This window comes from Grammomys surdaster, unplaced genomic scaffold (genome assembly GCF_004785775.1).
Source record: "Grammomys surdaster isolate TR1022 unplaced genomic scaffold, NIH_TR_1.0 125750, whole genome shotgun sequence".
Lineage (NCBI taxonomy): Eukaryota > Metazoa > Chordata > Mammalia > Rodentia > Muridae > Grammomys > Grammomys surdaster.
In genome coordinates, this window is record NW_021620582.1 from 2,042,461 (window position 1) to 2,059,795 (window position 17,335).

General features: G+C 42.6%; 1 gene segment (V, D, J or C); it reads left to right on the forward strand.

The window, feature by feature from the left end:
* LOC114639722 overlaps positions 1-17,335 on the forward strand; it is a 586,704-nt gene that overhangs the window by 428,702 nt on the left and 140,667 nt on the right.

Consider the following 17,335-nt stretch of genomic DNA (forward strand, 5'->3'; position numbering starts at 1 on the left):
GAGAGAGAGAGAGAGAGAGAGAGAGAGAGAGAGAGAGAGAGAGAGAGTAGGAGAATTAGATTCTCCTAGAAACTGCAACCTGTTTCTATACCTTCACCTTTCCCGAGGGGATAACAATTCACAACCATGAATAAAAGTTGTTTTACTGAGCACAAAATGAATGCGCCTCCTCACCCCACATCTGTACCAATTGCTGTAAAGCCATAGACCCTGCCCCAGTCAGTCAAGCGGAAGGAGTTTCCTCTGTAATGGCCATTTCTACACTCTTAGCCTTTCAAGCGGCTGTATGGTACCTTGTTCTTCTAATAGGCTCTCAACGGTGATTGACTACAGTGCCTCCAAGTCTTTCCCCTGATGGCAGCTCATGAGACTAAGTCAATCACACTTATCTATAATAGAAGACAGAGTTGTGGCCGCAGCATCCCAGCTTGTAGCAAATGGGTGGGTGAGCCACTACCACTTCATGTCTGTTCTGGGGAGAATAATGTATGCAAAGGTTTCTCCCATCTTAGGCCAGGTTCAATAGCATATAGTCTCTGGAGACTTTGGCAGTCTTTACAGTTCTAGAAACAAATAATACTGCTGTGCTCCAGTAGATGGTCCCACCCATGCAATGTTGGCAGCACTAACAAGATTCAGTGGGTATTTTTGATAGGGACAGAGAGAGAGAGAGGGAGGGAGGGAGGGAGGGAGGGAGGGAGGGAAGGAGGGAGGGAGGGAGGGAAGGAGGGAGGGAGGGAAAGAAAAAGAATGAAATGTGAAGGAAAAGTGGCAGAGAGAGATGTTAGAGCAGCCAAAATGTAAATTTGATTCTAAAACATTATGTGCCTGTATGAATATAAGGTAAAATACATTTTTAAAAGCAATTGTCAAGGGGCATTTAGGGAGACAATTGGTTTGATCCTGTGCTTGCTTATTGTCCTTTTTCTGAAATGCTGTTTACGATGCAGTTACGTGGGGCTTTGAGTGAGCCCTTCTTACGAATCCACAGAGATCTATGTGACCTATACATGGAAACAAAACAAGCAGCTCATTTTCAGGGAGAACTAACCATGTGCCAGACACAATGCTTAGGGTCCACAGACATCTTCCTCCCTAACGTTACTTGCTGTCTGGATCATTGTGTAGGAGTTGAAGAAGGTACTGTGTCTCCACTAGACAGCAAACCAAAGGCTCAGAGAGGCTGAATCTCTCATGAGATTCAACAGCTCAAGTCTCAAAGAACTTGGATTTCAGATTGTTAGATTCCAACGCATTAGCTCTAACCACTGTGCCCTGAACTATATTCTCAGCATGAAGGGCTTGTTATATGTGAAGGACTGGAGCTTTAATAAGGCTTAGCAGAAAAGATTTCGCAAAGCTCTTTAACTAACTACACACTAGAACACAGATAGCTCTCTATGTATACCATTGTGGCTCTGATTGGAGTCTTGTTGACTTGGTATAACTTATGGCATCTTCTCCCAAGACAAGCAAAATGCCCTTGCTTTGTCTATCCCCAGTGTTCTTCTATCTCAACGGCCCTGCCATGCGTTCACTTCCTCTGTTGCTCCTTGGCTAAGGTCTTCTACAGAGGGACCTCAGAGCCTTGAACTTGATAGAGACCACATGAGCAATGTAACCTTTAATGAATCCACTGTGTTATAGTTACTCAGCTACTGAACCAGCAACTCTTCAGTTTCATTTTTAAATTTAGCAGGTTCCTCTTGCCTGTTTCTCTGTCTTTTCAGGGGCACAGTGAAAGAAAGCTGGGGGGGGGGCGGTGCATAGGGACTGAGATTTCAAACTTGGAAGTCCAGAGAACCAAATTATAAGTCAACTGAAGAAATAAGGCTGCAGGAAACCCAGGGTATGAGTGTAACGCCACTGCTTTCATGACCTCGGAAGGCAAGCTCTGATGCATCTAGCGGACACTGTGTGTTGAGGTGAAGTAGCAGTCAAGAAGCAAACATTGCACTGGTTGCAGATCTTGCCAAGAGCAGAGCAGCTGCCAAGACAACTTCAGCCTTGACTCATACATCCAAGATCTCAGAGGGAGAATAGCCTACTGTGGTGAGCATCTCCTGACACTGACCCAATTGTAGCCTCTTCTCCCAACCCTCCAAGGGGAAGGGTGGCTTCTTCCTGTTAAGAGAATCTTCCCTTCAAAGTCAGGTTAATGAATCTTAAACCATTTAAGCCCCGAAGGAACACAAGCTTACTCTGTGATGGACTAGACTCCTTTGCAAACCTAACAATATTCCTTATCTCCAGGAGTCTGCATCCTACTTAATTTTAGCAGATTTGTGCTGGTCACAGCCAGAGAGTGTCAACGTAGCAATTGTCGGTCAAAATCTCCCTAGGACCCTGAGAGACTGGGAGACCAGATGATCAGCTCTAAGTAGACACACACCACCATACCCAACCCATCAGCAAAATACCATCTGAATTCTGAGGCAGCCTGGCCATTTTGCCAACCAGTTACTATTTCTTCTAGCAAAATCTAGATTAGGAAAATAAATTGGCCTTGTTTCTGATTCTTTCTAAGCATAGATCCTCAAGTACCCGGCAATAAGTAAACACTAATCTTCAATTTCATCTCTCACAGGCGGCTTCCAATCCATCTTCCCAACCTGCATCTGAGGCTTCTGAGCCCTTCAGTAATCCGCACACATCCACTGATTCACTCCCGAAATTCCTCATTCCCTATATCTCTGCTTTTGAACACTAGGGGGCAATGCTGGATCAGCCAAATGCCAGATGCTCCATTTCGTTTTCTTCCTATCTTGCCTTATCATTTCGGGATACAAGCCTCTGGTTGGAAGGCAAAAACAGGACCCACCCTAAGAGCATCCCTCAACCGACAACATGGTCAGGCTTCTTGCAATGCCTTTCTCATAACTGGGATCATAGAAATAAAAGGCAAACAGATCCAGCCGTGTAGGTGACCTTCCTCCTAAGAAACAGACTGGGAGAGCTCATCTAATCATGTCAATGACCAGGAATAATCTGTATCTTAGCTGCCATGCTTGTCTCCACCCAGGCAGATGTAAGCCCTTGGGAGTGACATATTTAAATTCCATGGAACAGTGCAATATTTATTGGCAAATACTTGTTGGATGGGTGGGTGGACATAAATGTAGAAACTGGAATTTACTAGTTCCAGATTTGTTACCATTTTCCAGCTGTCTGAACACCTAATGCTCAGTTGCTGAGGATGCAGTTTTGGAGATGACAGAGGATGCTCAGACTGTGGAGCTAAACCAGTGGCTGCTGTTGTGCAAATGTCGTTTCAAGAGGAAAGTCGAGGTTCAGATATCTTCTTTTCAGGAGCTCTTTCCTAACACTGCCCCAAAGTGCATGGGCCTCACAACACAAATAGACACTGCTCCATTGATGGTCAGATATACAAAACTCCTTTATGTAGAAAACTCCTTATGTAGAAAACATAGCACCCATCACATTCCTAAGTAATTAGTGGGAATTCCCTGGCTCTCAGTGGGTCCTCATCATAATCATCCGTGCTTCTCTGTGCTCTTCTTCAGGTGCCTGAGCTCTCAGGAGACACCTCTCCAGGCGGTACTTTCTTCTACTTTCATTACAATGGATGCCTTGTCCTCTGGGATCTACTCAGAACACCGGTGAATGCTCAAGGAGAGAAAGTCACGCTTGTTTTGAAACCCAGCACCATTTGTAGCTGGGATGTGTTATAAAAGAAGACTGCAGACACTGTTGGGTTTCTGTGGTTGGAGCAAAGACTCTGAATGAGATTTAGAGCACTCTTCTTTTCTCTACATGAGACTTTCCCAGTCATCTAGCCAACTTCTCGCGGTGGCAGCCAGTTCAGTGCCTCCAAATAAAAATGTTATGGGCACTATGACATCTCCACATCCCTAGAACAGAAGTTGTCATTTCTTCTCAATATAGGACTAACTCTTTCTGTCCTGAATGATTGACAGGAGGAAGGAAATGCTTCTTCTGGGGAAATCTTGCACTTTCCCCTCTACTGTCTCAGGTGGAGCCTTACCTTCAGATCTCTAACACTGTAAACATTGGGTTTATCTGTGTTATTAGATCTAATACCACCAGGGAACACAAACATACCAACTAAACTCACAGATGAGAAAACATGTCCCTCATTCTAACCAAAAATCACCTTCTTAGGTTTCTTTAATGAAGCACTATCTTGGTATACCTACCTCAGCGTTAAGATCACTTCTCGATCTCCAGAACAATCAGGGAACACTTTCTAAGTATAAATACAATCATTCTCAACAAAAGAAGAGTGCTCTAAACCTCATTCAGGGTCTTTACTCCAACCACAAAAACCTAACAGTGACTAATGTATGCCAGATATACAAATTTCTGACTTAAACCTACCCTTAGAGTCTACACCTAGGGCCTCAGAGCACAGGCCCCTAACCATAATATTGAAAAACTTTAAAAGTTGTTCTTTGATATCTTCCCTGGAAACAAACAAACTCAACAAAAATTCTGAAATAGAATTTTTTCTATCACTATTCATGGAAGTCAAGGTGATCATATACTAAGCATGTCCTACACTATGACTTTCTCGGGATGCCTTGGTGTGGTTAAAGGAAAGGCCTTTAGGGTAACTTCTCTGTTCTCTACCTTAAAAACAAAAATATATAGAAATTTCCATATGAGAGAAGACTGCCAACTAACAGATGAGACTCAAGAGAAAAAGGCTGCCCCCAGGGTTAGCTCCCTGCTTTCAAATACAACCCTATCTTGGAGCCTGGGTTTCCAGGTCTAAATCCCTGGTGGATGAGTGGCTTGAAGCCTCGATGCAAAGGCTGAGCACAGGTAGTATATGAGCCATGCTTGGGAGCTGGGTAGAAATGAAGCCCATATTAGCCAGAGCAGATGAGTGGCTAGGTAGGGGTTGTGAACTAGCTGATACATGTCTTGGGAACCTGGCTGAGGCACACCGATTCTGTTCTACGGAAAATGGGAGTAAATCAAAAGCACGTAGAGAAAATATACCTGGAAAGTATTTAGAAAGATTGCTGTCAATCTGGAGATTGGTCAAGGACAGAAGAAGGAAGATCAGCCACGTGGACAATGTAAAACCTGAGGTGGGCATTTAGGTTCAAGTTCAAGAAAGAGCCTAAAACTGGCTGGGAGATACATGAGGGATAAAGAGAAAGGACCAGCAGTCTCTTCCTAACATCGTACTTGTGAGCTGCAGGAGTCTCTTAAGTCTTATGCCCTAAGGTCTTATCATTCAAAATTCATTCTCATTTATTTTTAGCACATCAGATTTAAGGTGCTGATTCTTCTAAGACCATTTTTGTATTTCTGTAATCCAAAGGATTAATTTCCAAAGGCAAAATTCTAGGCACCAATAGAGAAGATTTGGGAACCCAGAGTCTTCCTGGAAGCCCCAGTCATTACATTGTTGATTAATTATTATTTATGAAGCCCATTGCATAAATATTCAACCAACTACAACTAGTGTTCTTAACTAATTCATAATGTTTGAATAGTAAGTCCATGTGAAGCATCCTAAAAATTCTCTTTTCTCCTCTCTTCTGGCATTGGAATAAGGGAACTCAGATCGAGAGAGAACCTGCCATCATGCCTTCTGTTCTCTTTCAGTCTCTGCATCATCTTAATCTCATTTTATGAGGACATCTCCCTCTTAAACCCTGGCACCAGTGGCAGCCTTCTCTAGGAATGCTGAATGGACCTGCCCATCATACAACACACGCATGCATCTTTCCCAACCAGCTCCACTGTGCCAAACACCAGCAAGACCATTTGGCCAAGCCCCTAGACCATTGGTTCTTATCCTTCCTAACGCTTCAACCCTCTAAAATAGTTCTTCATACACCCCCACCATAAAGTTATTCCATTGCTACTTCAAAACTATAATTTTGCTACTGTCATAAATTGTAATGTAAATATATGATATGAGACTCCCCCAAAGGGGTTACAATCCACAGATTGAGAACCACTGCTCTGGAGGAACCCTGGCCGGCCCTCAGTGTTATCCTTCCCACTCTGGTGCAGTACATCACAGCTTCACCACCCACAACCCTCTCCAGTGTTACTCTAAAGTCAGACGTCCTGGTGTGAGTGTCTCCTTGCATCTATTCATTGTCTCAGCATCCTCTTTAAGTTGTTCTTGAGAAAAAAATTTTTTTCCAAAAAGACAGGTGGACTGGGAAGAGAAAGAAGAGATGAGGTAACTCTTTAGCAGAGGTAGGAGGAAAGACTAAGAAAAGCAATAATAAAAAAGTCCCTGACCACGGCCGGGCAGTGGTGGCTCACGCCTGTAATCCCAGCACTTGGGAGGCAGAGGCAGGCGGATTTCTGAGTTCGAGGCCATCCTGGTCTACAGAGTGAGTTCCAGGATGGCCAGGGCTACACAGAGAAACCCTGTCTCAAAAACCAAAAAAAAAAACAAAAACCAAAAAAAAAAAAAAAAAAAAAAAAAGTCCCTGACCTCAACTTCCAAAATAAGATCTGCCCTAAAGATAGCCTGGTGTTTATCCTAAATTTAAATGTCCTAGCTCCGTGTACACAATGAAAAAGAAGTCATTGCATAACGACTCTGCTTTCCTCGTAGTGGGAACAGTAGGCAAGCTGATTTTGCTCCAAGAATAGAATGACTATGCTTAGTCAGGGACCACAGAACTTTAATAGACAGGGTGATTTCTTGGTGAGAGAATAGCTACAAAGGAAGGTGGGAAGACAGTCCTCTGATGCTGGGTGGAACACGGGATGTCAGGGAAAGTTCCAGACTTGTCTCCTCGATAGTGAGCTCATGACCAGCCTCATGGGCTGGGACAATGCCCTGCCTGGATAGACATAGACTCAAGGAAACCCTTACCTGTCCCTGCCCAATTGTGTATATATTCACTGTTAAACTGTGCTATTTTCCCATGCCTCAAATTAAATGCCAGCAGCAGATTTTAAACTCCATGATGGTTAGAAATGCTAGGTGGCTTTGCTTCCACTGTATCCAAAGCATTCAGGAAAAAAAGGTTATGTTCAGACGTCTCTCAAGAAACATTTGCTGAATAGGTGGTTGATTGATTGGCTTATTACAAATGAACAAGCAGCTTCCTCCCAATGTGACTCCTGAAGAGCAACTTTCAGAACCAGAAATTTCCAGTAGGGTAACAGAAGCCGGACATATTTAGAAAAATGGCTGTTGCTACCTCCGTTCACCCTTTTGTGCACCTTAGATTCCTGAAATCCAGGAACAAGGACCCAAGAGATTGTGACCCACCAAGTGTCTTTCAAAAAAGATTATCTCCCTAGTTGTTTCCTTTCAGAGAATAAGCCTCCCGGGACTGATAAGCAAATGTACCATATGCTGAGAATACAAGCCTGGTGTAGTGAAGGGGGACCCAAGCCCCCTCTAAAGGAGCCTGTTGGATTGCTGCCTCTGAAAAGCCTGAGTGTGCCTTTCAATAGCACAGGCACCAACCACCCCCAAGGACCTCTTTCTTTTATTGCTGCTGCAATGAAGCAGCCACATGGCAGTTGTAGATAAGGTGGCCCAAGTGTATTGTGCATGCAAAGTAGGTTATGTGGCACAGCTTTGAGAATTGCAAAGCATTCTGTATTGACTTCCTCCTGGTGCAAGGGTGTGTGTTTTCCAAAACTTCTCATTTTCCACTTCCTATTCTTTACACCAGATGTCTCCTGCAGAACCATCCCAGAAGCATCTAACATGGCTGCCATGACTAGGATGGAGGTCACTCCAGGGTCAGAATACATACATTGATGGGAGCCACAACTCCATTTCTTGTATCTGCAAAGGCTCACCCATTTCTGTGATGCCTCAGAGGCACAGCGGAATCAGAGCATGGCCATTTGTTTGTGGAAAGAAAGTTGTTCTCCAATACCCTACCTATGACTATGTAAAAACAAGAGAAAAGGCCATTACTTTAGTGCACTACTGTGCTGTGATGTCTGTTGGACATCATTATGAATGAAAGACTGTAAGCCCCAAGCAGACACAATGCACAAAATCCAGAGTCTACCAACAAGACACAAGCATTTAGTGTTATCTTGAACCAGCCTCACTTAGTTATCATACATTCATTTGAAACCAAGAAGCCCTTATGCTTTGCAAATCAATACGCTAAATGCTGTGGAAATACAAATTAAAAATGAGTACTTGTCAAATATAAACTACGCTCAGCAGGTACCAGCGCCTCACTTTTATCCTTTTAAACCACGAGAGGTGAAAATTAAATCCTATTGAATTACATCAATTTTCCACCTGAAAATAAAAGCACCATCCCCAATTCCCTGAAGGACAAATGAATTATACACATGCAAAATCAAGGCCAGCAATTAACATCTTAATCACAGATCTTTGATAGCTTCTAAAAGCCTGAAAAATAGTAAATATTTATATACATAGATGTAGTAGATAAACTAAAGATGTATGATAGATTTATGAATGTGTCAGTGGATGATGACTGCATGGATGGATGGATGGATGGATGGATGGAGAGAGGGATGGATGGAGAGAGGGATGGATGGATAGAAGGATGGATGCATGGATGGATGGATGGATGGATGGATGGATGGATGGAGAGAGGGATGGATGGATGGATGCATGGATGGATGCATGGATGGATGCATGGATGGATGCATGCATGGATGGATGGATGGATGGATGGATGGATGGATGGATGGATGGATGCATGGATGCATGGATGCATGGATGGATGCATGGATGGATGCATGGATGGATGGATGGATGGATGGATGGATGGATGGAGAGAGAGAGGGATGGATGCATGGATGCATGCATGGATGGATGGATGGATGGATGGATGGATGGATGGATGGATGGATGGAGAGAGGGATGGATGGAGAGAGGGATGGATGGATAGAAGGATGGATGCATGGATGGATGGATGGATGGATGGATGGATGGATGGATGGAGAGAGGGATGGATGCATGGATGGATGGATGGATGGATGGATGGATGGAGAGAAGGATAGAGGGATAGATGGATGGATAGAAGGATGGATGGATGGATGGATGGATGGATGGATGGATAGGTGGGTGGATGGATGGATGGATGGATGGATGGATAGATGGATGGATGGATGGATAATATATATCATAGTAAAGTGACTGAGTTCACGTTCAGATTGAAAGTTAGGTTTCTTCAAGTATGAATTCTAGGTCTTCTCTTATTAACTCACTAGCCACATGACCTTGGGCAAGTTATTTTGTGCTTTGCTTTTCTCAACAAAGCTTTGATGAGAGAATTATTCCTAAAATCAAGTGAACTACCCAGAGTAAGGTTTGGTACACAGAAAGCACGTATCAAGTACCTGTGTTTTTGATGAGTTAACATGGGGATAATTACTATATTTTTCTGTAGCTGATTGAGTTGAACCTTTAGCAAGTTGTTTTCAAAAATTAAGCCACTCTCTGGCCTAGGAATATAGATCAGTGAATAGCTTACCTTTCCTGCATATATAAGGAACTGAGTTCATATCTCCCAAACACATATAAAAAAGTGGAACACAGTGGTACACAGCTGTAGTCCTAGCACCAGAGGGTCAGGGCCAGCTGGCTTGCTGAGTTCCAAGTTCAGTCAAAGATTCTGTTTCAATAAAATAAAGTAGAAAGCAAGAGAGGAAGACATCCAACATCAACCTCTGCTCTCCATAGGTACCCACATGCACACATAAACATGTGTACAGACACATGCATATACCACAAACACATACAGACAGAATTAAGTCAGTCTCTTGGAAACTTAAGTATTCTTCTATATTAACATCCTGTCTAGTAAGAACTAAATATCAATAGGAGTTTAGAAAAATACAATTGAAAAGACCTTCAAATTCTTTTTCAGAGGATGTGACAAAGGATGCTGATAAATTATTAAGGGCCTACTACATAGGAAAAAGTAAATAAGAAGATAATTTTTGTTTGACCCTCATAAAACAAGCAAGCATGGACTGTGAGATATTAAAATACAATGCCTCTACTCATTAAGTGGGTAGAATAATGGAATAACTTACAAACATACATCCAGAAATAAAATTAAGGCTGTTTGTGAATATATATATATATATTTCTATCAAAGTACCAGCATACTAGATGACCTGAAAAGATCTCACTTTCAACAAGGTAACAAAAGAAGTCTAGGTATGCCTGACCTTACAGCATCCTGAAAATAAAAGAAAGTTAAAGAGGCAGGGGGAGGGAGAGAGACAGAGTCAGAGACAGAGAGACAGAGATAGAGACATAGGCAGAGAGAAAGAATGAATCAAGGCTCCATGCTTCCCAAAGATACTTCCACATCAGCCTAACCTATTGCAGAAACCACCATGGAGATTCCTAGGTGTGAACTGCTGAGCTGGGAGCTGAGAATGGGTAAAATCTGTCTTCTCTAGAGTAGAGAGCAAGAGAGGAAGACATCTAATATCAACCTCTAGTCTCCATATGTATCCATGTGCACACGCACAATCCATGTGCACAGAAACAAGTACACCCTGTACACACACACACACACACACACACACACACACACACACACACTACATACACACATCTCTTCTAAGGATGAATGTTTTCCAGGCTTTCATTCCCTGCCATGTTTGTGGCTTTCTCATTTGCAGCATATGAGCTTATCAGCACTGATGTAGAGTTCTCTGAAACCAGCTCTTCCAAGGTACAAGATAGCACAAAATAGGTTTTTATTGGGATGAGAAGTTGGAATAATTCTTTGTTGAATTTGGTATTGGGGTCCGATTTCAAAGGCTTAGCTTTGCTGGACCAACTCTGTAAGTTTTTGGCTATTTCTCCTGGGCTCAATTTTCCTTCAAAACACTTATGGTCAGTGAGGACATGTCATCAGAATTTTGCTGAATGAAATTTAGGGTACTCACTCTGAGGAGCACCGATGCATTGCCTACCCATAAGGAGCTCTACTGCAGCACACAAGAGGGAAGTGTGACTCTATGTCAGGGCTCCGATCTTTTTATTCAATGCTGAGTGTGTAGGATAGCAATCTCTTTCTTCTTTTCCATGACAAGCTACCACAACTGTAAAGGAAAGTTTGAATTAAGAAGGACAATGCCATGGTGAGCTACATGTTGACAGGCAAGTACTACTCAAGGGCAGGTTTCCAGGTATTGATTTGTGGGAGCAAAATGAAATCTCATGTTGGAGCTGATGGAAACTTCCAGTCTGCTCTAACTACATTATCTCCTCCAGCAAGCCCTCCAACCTCCATCTCAGATCTATGAAGAACAGACATTGAAGAAAAAGTGACTAGGAACATCAAAGTAATTAAGTGTTTGAGTATTCACAAGTCTTACCATGTAGAGTTGGAATCATTAATTTTTCATTCAATAGCGTGAACTGAGTGTCTACACTAGTCAGGGGAAGGAGCACAGACCCCCACTAACTGTGGGGTTCACCCAGTGGTGGAGTACACAGTGCGGCAGAGAAGCCAGTCCAGACCCGTATGGGAACAAGAAGCTGAATTTTGGCAGTGACTCTGGGAGCTGGGCCAGAGTGTAGCACAGGCTGGAATTGTGACGCTTAGATCCCAGGATGAGCTGCTGCTGCTGGGAACCAAGACAACATCCTAGTGGGATCAAACCTTGAGCTACAGCTAAATATGAAAATGTTTATTTAGTTACATCCCAAGGTCCCAAGTCTGCAGCAGCAGCAGCGGAGTTACAACTAGAAGGAATCTCAGCTCACCTCTGTGCTGTTTTCATTGGCAGCTGCTTTACTCATTGCTACACAGCTGGGTAAGTGAATTGCAGATGGAATATTGGCAGCCGAAATCTTTATAGACTCAAATGAGATCGTGATTTTCCTTGACACCCATAGAAATGCCTCACAGATTTCTCTAAATCTCTCGTGTTTGCTTTAAAACAACCAACGAAGCACAGACACTGCAGGAAAACAAATCATAGAAATAAATCCCAGCAGCCTGCACATTCCAAGCCCAAAACAGACGTAGGAGTAGAATCACTTTTACGGAAGGCAGTCGTGGGATGCTCGGCTGCTAAGGTCCTATGTCTGTCTGGAGAAACATAAATGCCACTCCTTTCTTCTGTCACCTCTGTTTCGGCTCTTTGGTCCAGCAAGCCAATGACAGCAGAGAAACTAGCGAAAGATTAGAAGCAGGGTGACAGCTGATAAAGGCCATCCCCAAACAAAAATCCATCACAGTCCATGTGACTGTTACTAAATCTATATGTGAGAAGTCTGAGGGTAGTGTGTAAAAAGATAAACCAAAGAAAAAGCTTTTTATCATTACGTTTACCCCATTTCCTCACCCAAAGAATTTAGAAAGGTGGGGAGAATGAGTATGTTCTCAAGCTAAAGGCAAAGTAAGCCCTGGGATACTCGAGTGCCCCTAGAGACTAGCAGATGGTACTACAACCCAGAGCAGAAGAGACCATCAGAAAGAAAGCTAGTAGGGTTTATTTGAACTCCTTTTGCCTCTTAAAAATCCTGCTCATCCCATATAAGCTGAAAAGGCTGTGGCTCTCTGCTCTTAGGTCCTTTGCCTAAAGGTACAGGAGATAGCAACACGTCTCTTGACACGGCTCCATGCAGTGTATCCTCTCACAGGCCCAGAGTCCTGCAGGCAAACTCATATAGTCAAGCAAAAACCTCCCTTCCTCAGAGGTTTGTTCTGTGTCAGACTTGACATTACAAGTTCTGTATCTTCCCTGGTGACTATGACTCAGGCAAGGAGCTATGACCAGGTCACTAACCTACCGTGACAAGAGAGAAGAGGCAACAAAGAAATCAACATCTCTGGTGAGCCTACAAATATCCACCAAACAAAGGAGTCTCTGCTTATCTGTGACCTTTCATTTCCATCTCACAGCATCCCTACAAAGTAACTAAAATTTCTATTTATGAATGAGGAAATTAAAGCTTAAGGATGTAAAGTGCCTGGTATTGGCAAGTTCCAAAGTAAGACTCAAGCCACAGATGTTTAGACCTGCAAACTCAGTGTTCTTTTACAAAATGGTGGTCAGTGGCCCTACCTAAGTAGTGAGCCTCATGCTATTACAAGCAACTTCTGTTTAGATAGATGTGACCTTGTTGCCAAAGACACCCACAAAAGTGAGCAGAAAGCATAGACACACCGGGTTTTAACCTGTTTGCTGATAAGTCTTTCTCTAATCTCAGCCTTCACTAGAGCAAGCAGCCAGCCATCTAGGCTCCTTAGGAGTCAGATACTTCAAACAAAAATCCTGCTTGGCCGGTAAATATCTGCCGAGCTACTAATATTGATATAATCTATGTCTGGTAATAGCACCACAAATGTAAATAAGTTTCTGTTTTAAATAATCTTAAAGCTTCATGCAGGAAATCAGTCCCCAGACAACTAGTATAAAGTTGCTTCGTGTCATGCTCTAACATTTCAGGGAATCCAGAGGGATGCCTCCCTCATGGGAGATGGGAAAGGGAGAAGGAAGTTATTGCCATTCCAGGAAGAAGAAACAGCAGAACCAGATCAAGACTATATAACACACTTTTGAATATGTACTTTCCTTAGGTACCGAGCAAAGATAGGGAAGGGCTTAAGACTGGAGGAGACAGCAAGCCAGGTATAAAGGACTGCATGAGCAGTTCCATCTGGAGATGGAAGAGCTAGCTAGCACTTCCAGGCTGGATCACTTCATTTCATGACTTCTGTCTCCTCTGGGAGAGCTCTCTAGATGAAAAATCTGCCATGTCTTACTCAGGTCTCAGGGCTCAATCCAGTATTCCCTGCTTTGAGCTCTTCCTTGGTGCACTTGGAACACTGGGGCCACCTCTTTTGTAGGATCTAATTCTCCTGTAACTGCTGTTTGTCTTTTTTCTCAAATTCCCTGCAAACAAAAAGAACCCTAAATTCTTTGAATTCAGAAGTCATATCTTTTTTTACCTTTACATCTCCCAAATACTATCTGGCCTGTTGGGGGGTGGGGCATTGGTCTGGGTTTATGGAGTTAACATCCTACAAACCCGTGACCTCACTAGCTTGCCACATGTCTCTCTGAGGAAGTGACTAATATCAAACCACCTTTACAGTAGATAAGGATTCTCACGGAGACATAGACAGAGGCTAGTCTCAGCAGGGCCGCCCAAGAAAGCACCAGCCTGCTGCAAACTCATCCTCAGTGAAGCCATGCTCTGGAGATGTCCAGTCTTCTGCATGTTCATCTTCAGTACAGGTAGGGCCAGGTGCCTGGACATTGTCCTTCATTGGGAAGTGTATCTCTAGATTCTCTGGGGCCTTAATACTGTGAACTGATGCCCAGCATGTCCCCAACTCCATCCCCTTTGGGTAGAGGAATTCTTTTGCAAACTCTCTGACTTTAGCTTCTTCCCTTCAGGGATCTCTTTGGATGTAATTTTGGAACCAGTTGCCAAAACTTTTACTGTTGTAGCTGGGAATCCTGCCACCTTCTACTGCACTGTAACAGGAGGGGACTTGAAGAATTATCAAATGAGCTGGTATAAGAAGAGTGGAAATAATGCCCTGTTTTTAGTATACAAGCTAAATAACAACTCTACTGATGATTTAATGGGCAACTTCAAAGGGAAAATTAACATTTCAAAAAATCAGTTTATACTTGACATTCAGAAGGCAACAATGAAAGACGCTGGGACGTACTACTGTGGGTCAGATATCCACGGTGCTACAGCTCTGCTTCTGATCCCTTCAAGAAAGGCTAGGGTCAGACGAAGGTGGAAGACCCAATGAGAGACCGTCTCAGGCTGAGCTACACAGCACATCTGAGATGAGACGTCCTGATTACATTAACAGTCACCTCTGATAAGAAAGGCTAGAGCTGAGTTGGAGCAAGGCTGACCCTTTGAAGTTTCTATACCAGTTGAGAGAAGACAAGGATGCTAGAGTTTATGTGGAGAAACCAACAGGACCTCAACCTTCTCTACCCACAGGGCCCTCGTGTTAAAACAATGAGCTGATGAACAGAATGTCTTCCATCATGAGCGTTGTTGCTCATTCATTGCAATCTTTTATGGTGGAAGATTTCTTGTGCAGAAACTAGATAAAATGAAGATGGTTTCCATTAGCATTCTAATCAAAGTTTCCAACACTATTAGCAAAGACTGAGCAGAAATGTCTGAAATATTTTCATAACTGTTTTATAACTGGTTAAAGGCTTTATATCTTAGCTAGAGACGAGTCTGAGGCCCCAATGGCATAGGCAGAGAAGGGTAATATGCAAGTTTCCTTCACACTGGTTATGAGAAGGATCTTGTAAATAGATAATAGTCATGGTAATATGGACTGGGTTGACTGAATCAAGTGAATAAAGTACTTGGATTAACACCTAAGAAGGGCTGAGTCCACAAGGCATAAGGTCTGGAGGAGCCCAGGAAACAGACCAGAGGGAAGGTGCAGCTTTAAAGATGTTACTATTCAGGAATCACTAGGGAATGTATTCCAGCAGGCAGCTTTTCTTCTGCTCAGATAGCTATTGGGAATCTTCTCCTCATGCAAAGCTAAACTTTAGCATAGGTAGCAAAAATGACTGTAAAAACTAAAAGTCAGATCCTCCAGTGGCTTCCAATCAACTTTCCTTATGATGCTACCTTTACCACACACTATTTAAAGCCACTGATGACATTCGTGGTTTTAGGAAAAGTCATAAGAATTAAAAAGAAGGGTGAGCATTCTTATCAATGTGCTTACAGTTTTTCTTTAGAAGATCTATCATCAGCAATTATAATTAAAGATCAAGAGAATAAAAAAATGCAAGGAATAAATGTGACTGCATAATGATACGTGTGAACATGTCACTTTGAAGTCCATTATTTAGTACACTAATTTAAAATTGGAAATACAAAAATTAAAAAATATAGAATACATGCTATACAACAATGAATATTATTGACTTTATATGCAATACCCTAAGAGTACATGAAAAGTCCAATCTCTGTGAAAAAAAATTTCATAGAATTTTCTAAGCTTGAAAGAGTCAAGATTTGAATAAATTAAAAAGGATTTTTCCCAGTAGGTATACAAGTTATCTGTTATTATAAATTACTTCAAAATTTAAAGGCTCGACAATAACAAAAAAAAAGTTGTTCCGTTGTGCCACACTCTCTGTAAGTCAGAAATCCAAGTGTGGCTTAGCTGGTTCCAGAATTCTCATGAGGCTACAGCTGGAGTATTAGCCAAGGCTGTAGGCATCCCAGGGCTTGATCAGGAAAAGATCTACTTTAAGCTCACTCACATGGGTATTGATATCCTGTCTTAGTTACTTTTCTATTGCTGTGATAAGACACCAAGACCAAGACAACTTTTAAAAAGAAGCTTTTAATTTGACTCATGATTTCAGAGGATTAGACTACATAATGGTGGATCAAAAGAAAAGCTGAGAGCTCACATCTTGATCCACAACGACAAGGTGGGATGTGGGAGGAGGAGAAAGGGCAGGGGGGAGGGAAGGAAGGACAGAGGGAGGAACTGAGAGAGGAGTAGAAAGAGGGAGAGGGAGAGAGGGGGGAGGGAAGTAGGGAGCAAGGGAGCGAGGGAGGGAGAGAGGGAGGGAGAAAGAGAGGGAGGGAGAGAGAGAGAGAGAGAGAATGCACTAGGAATTGACAAAGTCTTTTGAAACCTCAAATCCCTCCCCTGGTGACATACCAAGGTCGTACCTCCTAATCCTTGCCAACAACTGGGGATCAAATATTCAAATATAAGAGCTTATAGGGGCCATTCTCATGCAAATCATCACACAACAATCTTCAACAAGTGTGTCTCCATAGAGCTCTTCTTAACACGGCTATGACTCTGAGGAAAAGAGTTGCATGAGGCAGAAGCCACAGCCCTTTTGCCTCTATCTTGGAAGCAACATCTCACCATCCTGTTAATAGCAATGAGTCAGTAAGTGAGGTACTGAAGAGGAAGGCTTACATGTGAGTGTGAGTATCAGAAGCAGCCCACCTTAGGAGCTACCTAGTGCACCAGATTGGTGCAGAAAGTATTGAAAAAGAAGTCTATAAGTTGGTTATAACCAACTTGCTTAAAGACCTCTGACTATGAGGCTAAAGAGATTTTATTTTATCTTACAGGACACCAGATTGTTGCACATATAAAACACCTGGAGACACTGTTTCAAATATATGCTCTTAAATTTAATGAAAGATTCTACCTGCCTATGGGCAGGCACAGAATTAATCCATTGGTTAATTAATTAATTATGTTTTAGAGATGTTACCTATATGTAGCCTTGTCAGGCCTTAAACTCATGAGGATGCTCCTGTCTTAACTTCTCAAGTGCTGACATTATCAATACATATCACTGTGCTTGACAGAATATCCTTTTTCAGCAAGCGCCCAAGGCG